Source organism: Nematolebias whitei, chromosome 4 (genome assembly GCF_014905685.2).
Source record: "Nematolebias whitei isolate Nwh7 chromosome 4, NemWhi1, whole genome shotgun sequence".
Taxonomy (NCBI): Eukaryota; Metazoa; Chordata; class Actinopteri; order Cyprinodontiformes; family Rivulidae; genus Nematolebias; species Nematolebias whitei.
This window is the reverse complement of record NC_056501.1, coordinates 15767888-15777757: the sequence shown is the minus strand read 5'-3', so window position 1 is coordinate 15777757 and position 9870 is coordinate 15767888.

Genomic DNA, 9870 nt, shown 5'->3' with positions numbered 1-9870 from the left:
GAGAGCTATGATCTCTCCCACTAACTCCAGTTAAGACTCTGGCAGCAGCATTTTGGATTAAGTGAAGACTTTTTAGAGAAATATTTGGACACCCAGATAACAAACCATTGGAATAGTCCAGTCTAGACATGACAAATGCATGAACCAGTTTTTCTGCATCATTTTTAGATAAGATGTTTCTAATTTTAGTGATATTACACAGGTGGAAGAAGGCAGTTCTAGTAACATTTATAATGTGGGGGATAAAAGATTTGTCCTGATCAAAAATAACACCAAGATTTTTAACATTATAAGTGGAGGCCAGATTAATGCCATCTAAGGAGGGAGAAAGACTGAAACATTTATTCCTAAGATGTTCAAGTACAAAAGCCAAAACCTCAGTCTTGTCTGTATTCAAAAGCAGAAAATTAATTAATATTGAATAAACAATACATGAACATTAATTAACAACATAACATTTTATCACATCTACAGAAAAAAGTAAACACAAGCACCTGCCATTTTGTTGACTGTTTCATTCTGTTTCTATGGTGTCACGTAGGCCACTGCACATGCTTTATGTAGCGTTTGTGAAACAGATAAATCAGCATTTGACTGTCATAGAGCAATCACAAGTGTCATCTCACGATCATGGGCAATAAGAAAAGACAGATATCTACTTTTTATGGTGCTCTCTTCCATTTCAGAGATAATCTACAAACCTGATGTTGTTTCATGAAGCCAATTTAAAGGTTTAGTGCTGCTAATGTTGTGGACTTTGAGAAGCAACACGAGTCTGAACTTGAAGGGATAGTTCAGCTCTTTTGAAATATGATTCTGTGGAAAGTTGTGAAATATTAATATGTCACTTTTTGTATAGGGCTTATAACCTCATATGGATGAAGGCTAACCTCACATGGTTAGTTCAAGACAAAAGTGGATTGCTGCCAAATCTGTGGGAAATGGGTTGCACATGCTGCAGCACCTCATGATGAATAACAGAGGACATAAACCAGCAATAGATTAAGTTATGATAGCAGTTTTATAGATATTACACCATATTTTTAATGTACATATCTAGGAGAACATTAACCTTTATTTAACGAGGCAAATCCCATTGAGATCACAAATGTCTTTTGCACTGGAGGCTGGGCCTGAAGACATCCTAACATGCATGTTTTCGGCTGTGGGAGGAAACTGGAGTACATGTACCTGAAGAGAACCCACACAAGCACGAGAAGAACATGCAAACTCCACACAGAAAGACCCCAGGTCCAACCGGGGATTGAACCCAGGATCTTTTTGCTGTCAGTCAACAGTGCTAACCACTGATCCATCGTGCTGTGCACATTTCATTGCTTATAGTTGGTTTTATGTTTATCTTCACGAGTGTATAGGCCTCACAGATGCACACATGCTCACTGCACCCCCTAACTATAACACATTTCCTCCAATTAAAAAATAAATAAATAAATCACAGCTGTTCATTCAAACTCTTTTATAATTCCATTAAAAAGGTCAAAAAACAAAACAACTGGACTTCTATTGTACACGACTACAACTGGTCCAGAATGCTGCAGCCCGATTTTTAACCAGTACAGGCAAAAGAGAGCACTCTACACCAGTTTTGGCCTCACTGCACTGGTTACCGGTTCACTTTCGAATCCAGTTCAAAATACTCATGTATGTCTACAAATCACTGAACAGTGTCTTAAGCGCAGAGGTGACAGGGCCTTCTCTGTAGCAGGACCAAGACTCTGGAACGAGTTACCTCTGTTTGTCAGACAGGCCCCCTCCCTCTCGGTTTTCAAGTCTCGTTTAAAAACTCACTACTATTCAGTAGCTTTCAACACCAGATGATCTGTGTTTTGAACCTGTATGCTCCACACTGGTTTGTCGTCATTATCTGCATCGTTTTTATGTCTATGTTCTGATTTACTTCATTTTGTATTTTGCTTTGTGTGTTACCTGTTGTTCTGTCTGTACAGCACTTTGGTTGGCCTTGTCACTGTTTTAAGTGCTCTATAAATAAAATGGTATGGTATGGTATTCTGTAGCTGAAAATGCTTTGCTTCCCATCTGGGAGGCTTTTTCAATATTGTATTACTAATTAAAATTGTAAAATGGCTTTACTATGTGACGTTAAATTGACAGTGATTAAAAAAAGAGTATGAAATAAGTTTAAATGAACCACTATGACATTTTAAAATTGTTTTCAAATGGCAACAATCCACTTCAGTGGTTAGATCATCAATCTGTTCAGAAGTGAACTCGTTCTCCAATCTAAGGTTGTTGAAAGAGTTATCAACAACAGGTAAGATATTTACGTCTCAATTTTTTTTCACGAAACCCCACTTGATCTTGTATTGGTGTGGCTTCTCTCAGCAGAACCTACTGACAGTCAGATCTGTGCTTTCTCCTGCTCAACTGTTTTATTCAAATATAAATATTTAAAGAAAGCTAAGTCGCTGTAAATGCTGTAGCTGGACGGACTTCTCACATTCTAGATGCACGTTCGCCTCCCTCAAAAATGAAACACATAAATAATGATGCACTCATGGAGGCTGCACAAGTACCAGCATACTGCAAGCTCCAAATATACAAATATTGCACTCATATTTATTTTACCAACACACACTTTATTTAAACATTGCTTTCAAAGATATACAAAAAAATTCTTAGCCCAGATTCAGCTTTTTCTTCTGAATACAGAACGCCTGAAACAGTGAACACATCTGAAACATTAATGATATTGTTCAAGTAATAGCAACTTTTTCAAACAGAGATGAGACATCGGTGACTCTAGATCCTAAAAATACCTCCTGAATATTCCACTCGGTGTGAGAGCACCTGTGTTTTGTGCTTACAGCGTCCAGAAATGTAGTTACTGATTAAGGCTCAGCCAAACATGACTGTTGACAGCAGGTATGTGTCAGTGACCGCTAAGTCACCGACTTACTGTGGTGATATCATCACCTGTAGAAGTGCTGAATGGGAATGTCTCCTAAAAAAGAGCCATCCCAAAAGTGCAACCACATACTTTTAGGGAAAAATACAAGAAGACTGTGGAAGCACACACATTTATGTTTTTTGAGTTGTTAGATAAAAACCCTGAATGACATAAATGTCCTAATCAGCTTAGTTTCTACATCGATTTTTGTGAGAAGATCTACAAATAATGTTTAAATACAGCTATTACAAACAGGAAACAATTCAGAGTGAAGTGGACATGTTTAATCTACAAGTCTTAATGATTATTACAAATGAAAATCTATCTGAGGCATTTGTTTATCCTGGAGCCACTAACTACAAATTTGGCCGTTTCAGACCTGGCACTCCCTAAAAGCAAAGTGTCCTTGGCTGACACACTGAACTCCAAGTGGCTTCTGATGGCAGACCAACACTGTGCATGGCAACATCTCCTCTGTTGGTAAATGAAGTGTGTGCACGTGTGTGTGCGCTTGCAGTGCTGTCAAGGTTAAAAGTTGCCCTATAAGTGAAAAACCATTTAATGGTTTTTTGCCGCTTTGTTAGTGGCCCACTCACACTTTGCAGACATCCAACAGTCAAACAATTCATTCAAAAGCGCACGTTTTCATTAACGCGTGCACAAAAAACATCTGTTCCCCGCTCGACAGTACAGTCCATCGTGCTCTCCATGGTTTCCCCTCTAAATCTCTTTGTTAAACATTTGTCCGATGTGTGTTATATGCTACATTTCAAACGACAGGGCTGTTTTTACCTTCATCAGCTCAAAATGGGAGTTTCTATTGAATGAATGAATGATTTTAACGTTTGCACAAAATGGCTGCTGCTCCTGTTTCACTGGCCATGTGTTAGTAATTTCTTAGTAAAACAAGCTGAGGAGGCTGCACCCGCTCTCAAATGGCCCAGCTTCCTCTCAGCGGCCCCTGACCTGAGCATGCACCGGCCCCCATAAGGTCTGGCTGAGTTTCACTTTGAATTTTTGCTGCATTGTTAATGGAAACTTTCATCGCGTGTCAAAGTATCAAACTTGTCGGGGTTTGTTTAGTGACAAGGTTTACACTGGTTAGCAGTTCCAGCAGATAACTCGACATGAATTATTCTGCACGCTCAAACATGTAGTGATATGGTTACATTAGCTGTTGCACAATCCTTCAAGTGTGAGCGCTTTTAAAAGAAGCAAAATTAACGAAAAGGAACAACTCAAGAAAATAGAGGATGTAAAATTAGTTTTGCTCACCATGAATGCAAGATGAGTTGTCAAAAATATGAAACGTTTCCCCAAGAAAAAACTAAAATGCCTTTAAAGACGGCCTAATAACTTGTTTGTCATCGTCATGCCACGAATCATATAACAGCCTGTATGTCAAATAAAAACATGTTAACAACATACCATAATGCACAAATGATCATTTACCTAGAGAAATTGCATTTCCTGCAAAAATACAGTGTGAATGCTTATTGAGGAAGAACTTGCTGAAATACAGATGAAATTAGCTAAAAACATGCTGAACTGTATCGGTAGTTGAAATGAAAGAACAAGCTTAAGTTAGCAGAAGAAAGTAGAAAGAACACCTTTTTGCTGAACAAGGTAAAAAAAAAGCAGAAATTAGCACAAAAATTAGAAAATTAGTTTAACAAAAGATGGAATTGGCAAAAAATAGATGAAAATTGGTTGAAAAGGCAGAAAGAAGCTTAAACTACTAAAAGAAAGTGGAACGAGCTGAAATGAGCTTCAAAATGTGGACTTAGCTGAAAAGGCTAAATTTAGCACAAAACAGCTAAAAAGTAGCTGAAATAGCACAAAAAGCTGAAACTAGCAGAAAAAAGCTGAAAGGTGCCTAACAAGCTGAACTTAGCATAAAGAAGTTAATTAAGCTGAAAGTAGCAGAAATTACCACAAAAAAAAAAAACAGCTGAAATTAGGTAAAAATGCTTAAAAAAACTAGCTGAAAAGGTAAAACAAGCTTAAATTAGCACAAGAAAGCAGAAAGAACACATGATTGCCCAATTAGGCTGAAAGAAGAAGAAATTAGCATAAAAATGTGGAAGTTATTTGAAAATATCAGAAATTAGCAACAACAGCAACAACAACTGCCGAAAAGAAGCAGAAATTGCTTAAGAAGGAAATGGAGAGAGCACATTTTTGCTGAATTAGGCTGAAAAAAGTTGAAATGAGTGCAAAAAATGTAGAATTAGACGAAAAAGATTAAATTGACATAAGGCAGCTAAATAGTATCTGAAATAGCAAAAAAACTGAAACTTGCATCAGTAAGTTGAAAGGAGTATAACAAGCTAAAATTAGCAGAAAGAAGTTAAAAGAAGCACAAAAATGCAGAAAGAGAGCACAAAACAGTTGAAAGAACAGCTGAAAGTAGCTGAAAATAGTTTAAATTACCACAAAGAAGCCGAAAGCTGAACCAGAACTAAATGTGAAAGGAGCAGCAAAAGGCTGTAAACAGATCTAAAGATTTGAAGGAAATAAAACGAGCTCAATTAATTTCCTATGAGACTAAAAATGGAAGAAAAGCTAAATATTTCAAAAAGCTAAAGATGCACCAATACCAAAAGTCATAGCAAGATTGTCGTGAAAGAGCTGAACGTTTTGATTTATGATTTGCTAAAATAGCTTGAACACTGCAGGACAAGAAACGTGTCGAAAAACGTACACATAAAAAACGGATCAGAATATTGTGAATGCTTCATAAACGTTCACACTATTACATTTGTGCAAACTTCAGAAGCTGAAACCTAAAGATACAGAGAAGACACATCTGAACACAAACATGAGGCGTAAACGTCACAGTTGGTTTTCTACTAGATATTCTCTTTGCTCATTGTTTTGTCGAACATAATCGTAAAAAAAAAATCAGTCGGTATTACATTCCACCATGCTCTAACTGGCTTCCTTTAAAGCTTCGGCGTGTATTTGGGGTGTTTTTGGAAACTTCCAGAGCTGATTTCTGCATAGTTGCACACCCACTGACAAATTCATTACCCATGGAAGCTTTTCTGCAGATGTGCATCCCCCCCTGTTATAACCATGCAAGTATTATTACTAAAGAAACTCTCGGTTCTCAGCTGCCTTACAATGATGACAGATAAATAATGAAGGAGCAGCAATGTGACAATAAAAAGCCAGAATAATGCAATCAAAAGTCCAACTCATATTTTCAGAAAACTAAAAAATAAAGTTCACGTTAGAGATTTTAACAAATTTTTTGTCAAAGCAGAGACCTTATAAACTGATATTTACACAAAGAGGTGGTGTTTTCATAAAAACTGAATCCTATTTTCTGTCCTACTGCCTGTGCAGATCATGAGAAGGTAACTCAAACATGTTAAGTTCAAGGTAAATAGGTTACGCAAGTTTATATGAGCTCGTCTGTGAGTCACTCAAGCGTCAGTATTTGGTGACTTATTAAGTAAAATCACATCTTAATTCAGCTTATTGGTCCATCACCAACAGCACTGCACTCCCCGTCTGCTTTTTTGTGTTTGTTTTGGTTTTATTTCTTTATGAGCAGCCATTATGATTCCACACCTCGTCATGTGACTGTTTAAGATGCGTCTGAGGTGACGGCTGAGAAGATTCACGATGCCTCGCAGCTCTGGAGAGTAAATATTTGTTGATACACGTGGTACACGTTGAACTGTGCAAATACTGTACATAACACGTTTCATGCAAACTAGTATGACTTGTCAAGTCAGAACAGGTCAATGAGCAGAAAGATGAACAAGACAACCTCACGGAGATGACGACTCCAACCAGTTTGGCTACTTTTGACAAAACCGGCGAGATTTCTCAGATAAATTCAAAAACGTTCAATGCAAAAACAACTGGACTTTATTTGTAACAGAAGACATTTCGCTTTTCATCCAAGGAGATTTCTCAATTCTTAAAGCTCCTTGGATGAGAAGCGAAACGTCTTGTGTTACAAATAAAGTCCAGTTGTTTTTGTATTGAACGTTTTTGAATTCATCATGTCCTGGATGACTGAGAATCTTCACCAGCATATTTCTCAGATAACATCTAAGACTGGTTGCATTTGATTAAACATTATTGTGTGAATGTTTATGAAGCAGTCACACTATTGTTATCCGTTTTTCTTCCGTACATTTTTCAGCATCTTTCTCTTTCCACAATTTTTGTGCTATTTCAACAAATCATATATTAAAAACCTTCAGCACTTTCAGAACAACCCTGCTATGACTTTTGGTGTTGGTGCAGCTGTAGCTTTTTGAAATATTTAGCCTTTTCTGCCACTTTATTTCTCCTATAGAAAATGAAATGAGCTCATTTTACATCCTTCAAATCTTTAGATCTGTTTACAACCTTTTACAGCTTCTTTCACATTCTGTCCTTGTTCAATATTTTTCAGCTTCTTTGTGCAAATTTAAACTTTTTTTCCAGCTGTTTTGTCCTCTTTTAGATTGTTTCTGCTAATTACAACATTTTTGTGCTTTTTCTAACTTATTTCTGCTAATTTCAGCTTAATTTTTCAAATTTCAGCTATTTCCGCTATTTCAGTTACTATTGAGCTGTTTTATGCAAATTTTAGCTTTATTGGCCAATTCCACATTTTTTTTGCCCCCATTTCAAATGTTTCAGCCTAATTCAGCAAAAATATGCTCTCGACACTTTCTTCTTGTAATTTAAGCTTCTTTTAGAAAATTTCAGCTACTTTTCAGCAGTTTTTGGCTAATTTCAGCTTTTTTCAGATAACTTCCACTTCTTTGCACTCATTTCTGTTTCTTTCAGTCCAGATGGATAAACATGTTCTTTCTGCTTTCTTATGCTAATTTAAGCTTGTTCTACCTTTTCAGCTTTTTTAACAGCATTTTAGCATTTTTCAGTTAATTTCAGCTGTTTTCAGATAAATTCAAGTTATTTTAGCTAATTTCTATGACTTTCAGCCTAATTTAATTCTTTCTGCTAATTTCAGCTCACTGAAATTAATTAAAAATTTCACTGAGAGTGTGTGTGGGATGTTTGCACGTTGAGACTGATCACTTTTTTTTATATTCAATTTTCTCTTTTTTTAGAGTGGTTTTTATCAACAGTTGTTTAGATTTTCTCATGATCTTTCACTCTTTTCTTTGAACTTTGGCTGCTTTTGCATTCTTTTAGTGTTAGTCGTAACAGTGTTTTATGCAGCGTGTGCCTAAAAATTGGGAAACATTGACAAGTGAAGAACAAAAGAAGAATTGTCAGACTTAAAAAGCATTTACAGCGAACAAACGGGATCTGAAAACCAACCTGAAATAAATCCAGCAAAGATCTAAAACAGGACTTGGAAAGATAGCAGATCATCTTTTGTATGCCAAGTTTTCAGCTATGAGTTTTTGGTAAATTACCAGAATGGTGTAAAAATATTGTGTGTGCCAAATTCTGCTGGTTTATGTATAAATTCAGCTAAATAAATGGTATCAAAGTGTTGCAAAAGCCACTTCAAATGCAGTGGCAGAGCAAGACTTTTATGCATGAAGGCTGGGACACATACAAAAAAAAATTAAACATTCTGGTTCTTGCACCTGATATTCACAAAACATAACTTCCTGACATTTTTCATAACCCATATGCATTCCTCTTTTTATCTAAATCTCCATCTCTCTTTCATACACATGTTACACACACTAATGTTATCCTTGTAGTCATCATCAAGGCATCAATCCTGCTCTTTACAGTAACAACATGACTCACAAACTGGAAATGCTTTCAACAAACTCAAGCACACAAGAGGTCTATGAGTAAAAGTCACTCTACAGTTAAAAAAAATTGTACAACACTTTGTAAAATAGTTGTCTTCAAAAAAAAACAAAAAAAAAAAAACAATTAATGATTGTGTCCACACATTTTCTCTAAATGCACATCTTTAATACCGTTCACTGACTTGTCATTCTATGAGGGTGGCCAATCAGGCATCAGGGGGCGGAGCTTAATTTGTAAACCTATCAAAGCAGAAAAGCAAATAACGGGTGGGCCGGCTTGGTGGGGGCCATCTGAGTGGTCTTCTCCCAGAGAATTTTGAATAAAGTAGATGTGATTTACTGCATTTTGGTGTATTTTAACGAGTTAACACATCTACGTTCATCTACATTTGTAAACTCTCCGCTTTTGTCAAGCATCCCCCCTCGCCCTTACTTGATGGAATCGTCAAGTAAGTCAGGCTCAGAACCGAACCCGACACTGTCCCTGCTCGTTGTTGTCCGAACACACATGTGAAACCTTCAGGCGCCTGCCTGCGGCTGCCTGTGGACGACTCCTGCTCGTGCATGACTACCTGCCTGATTAGCTCCACACGCACTCCCATCACTCTTTTAGGGGTGGAAATTTATTTTAAGTGTGGAGGTGGAATGCTTCCTTTGAAGGGGCAGATGATCATATGTGATATCAAGAAGTCGTGCTGTGTCGTTTGTTGTGTTTAAAATGAGTGTTTATGTAATTATTTTCAGTTTACATATCCATTATAAGTTTATTTGTTCAAGGCAATAATATTTGATCATAATTTTATTATTAGTAACCCTGAGAGTTCCCAGATCCAAGCCAACAGTTACCAGAATGCACCCTGTCAAAATAAGAGAGTTCCCAGATCCAAGCCAACAGTTACCAGAATGCACCCTGTCAAAATAAGAGCGTTCCCAGATCCAAGCCAACAGTTACCAGAATGCACCCTGTCAAAATAAGAGAGTTCCCAGATCCTGTTCAGGCAGGATCCAGCTCTAATTAAGCGCTGTCAGGGGATGGCAAGAGCCACCCTGGCCACCCCTCTGGCTCCGTCCTTGGTTCTTCGTCCATCCATCCATCCATCCATCCATCCATCCATCCATCCATCCATCCATCCATCCATCCATCCATCCATCCATCCATCCATCCATCCATCCATCCATCCATCCATCCATCCA